A 2,217-nucleotide genomic window follows, 5' to 3' on the forward strand; every position below is an offset into this window, starting at 1 on the left:
GCAAAGCTTGTACAAAGAATTTCTGTGTAATTTTTTACTTAAACTGTGCAAATTTAACATTGTACTCATTTGCTTTATCATTTTCTCTGTCTTCTCTGATATATATGTGTGTATATATATATATACATTTTTTCTGTTTTTCTCTGAATATATATATTCACATATATGCTTGCAAATGTACACACATACAATTGTTTTCTTGAAACCTTGAGATTGAATTGTAGATATGTTACCTCTTAAATATTAAATACTTCAGTGTACATCTTCTAAAAATAAGGTTTCTTCTTAAGACTATTCTTGTATCTCTATCAACATTCTCTTAAATAACATTCTAATGTACAGTTATCAACATTCTCACAACTCTAACTCATTGCGTCTAATTGGAACTGTCTCATACTTAACTTTGCAGTTGGTTTTCAGGAAGCTGTTAATTGCAAAGGGGGAGATTTCCTATCTTCCTCCTGAGAAGCCACTGGCCACACAACTCTCTATGAACTATGCCACCAGAGTTCCCTAGTTCCCAACATCGGCAGATCTTGAATGAATTTTGCAGTTTCTCCACTTGTGATATGTATACTCTTATTTGTTGCTATTGATTTGAGTGCCACTCTTAACGACCCTTTGAGCAATAGTTCCAAACCCTGTCTATCTCACAATCTCTGACACACTTGAGCCCATTGCTTCCATCACTGTATCCATTCTATCTAGTCGAGGGCCTTTCCCTCCTTCACTACCTCTCCCTTGCTTCCCAAGCATGATGTCCTCCTCCAAGGAATAACCTCTCCTAGCAACATGACCAAAGTTTGTGAGATGAAGCTTCACTATATTTGTCTCAAAAGAGCAATATGGCTGCACACTCTCCAAGACATATTTGTTCTTTTGGCTTCTGCGAGATAGTCAGTACTCTACACCAACACTAAAGTTCAAAGGTATAATTTTTTTTCTTCTGCCATCCTTATTTTAAAAAAATAAACATATGTGTTTTTTTTAATAAGGTACTCAAGAGCAACAGTGTCTCTTTGGAGACGAAGATGCGCCAAATTAACAGCTTCCTGAAAACCAGAGAGCTGGACAATGACTAGGGAGGACAGAAGGAGAATTGACGCCTTTGAGCTGTGGTGCTGGAGAAGAGTATTGAATGTACCATGAACTGCCAAGAAAACAAACAGATTCATCCTAGAGAGAGTTAAACCAGGCTACTCCTTGGAGGTGAAGATTCTGGGGCTTCGTCTGACACACTTTGGACATGTTGCAAAGAGAGACAGGTCTTTGGAGAGGGACATCATGCTGGGTAGGGTGGAGGGACAGCGCAGGAGGGGAAGACCCTCTATGAGGTGGATTGATTCAGTGATGGGTCATCGGGATGGGTGTGTCAGAGGCAATGCGATTGACACAGGATAGAGCGGGGTTTAGGGCTGTTGTACATAGGGTCGCTATGAGTCGCAAACGACACGATGGCACATACCAACAACAACAACATCCTTATTTATTGTCCTGCTCTCAAATGCATAGCAAGTGATTGAAAAGACCATGGTCTGAATCAGACACACCTTAGTCCTCAAACTAATGTCATTACTCCTCAGTAATTTGGAGAGGCCCTTGACTGCAGACATTTCAGTGCAATACATCTCTTGATCTCCTGACTGCTCATACCAAGTATATTGGTTGTGAATCCAATTAAGTAAGATGAAGTAGTACCAAATATATTGGTTGTGGAGCCAAGTAAGATGAAGTAATTGCCAGTTTTCAATCTTTACTCCATCTTTCATGATGTCACATGTTGTTTCAGTGGCAAGAATTTTTATTTATTTGGTTTTTTTTTTTTACATTGATATGTGATCCATATTGAAGACTACAGTGTTTGGTCTCTGTGGCAAGTATTTCCAGTCCTTCTCACTTTTAGCATGTCATCTGCATACTGAAAACTGAAGATTATTGATGAGTCTTCTAATCCTGATGCGACTTTCTTCCTCATAGAGTCCAGCTTTTTAAATAATTTGCTCTCCGTAAAGACTGAATACATATGGAGAAATAATATAACCCTGATACACAACTTTTCTTATTCTAATGCATGTAGGGCTCCCTTGCTCTGTTCACACAATGGTCTCTTGGTCTTGATCTAGGTTTCACATGAGCACAATTATGTGTTCTGGGATTCCCATTTTTCTCAACATTAGCCGTAACTTGTTATGGTCCACACAGTTAAAATGCCTTTGC

The sequence above is a fragment of the Elephantulus edwardii genome, unplaced genomic scaffold (assembly GCF_000299155.1).
Source record: "Elephantulus edwardii isolate Elephantulus edwardi_28Jun2011 unplaced genomic scaffold, EleEdw1.0 scaffold00008, whole genome shotgun sequence".
In the NCBI taxonomy this organism is placed as follows: domain Eukaryota; kingdom Metazoa; phylum Chordata; class Mammalia; order Macroscelidea; family Macroscelididae; genus Elephantulus; species Elephantulus edwardii.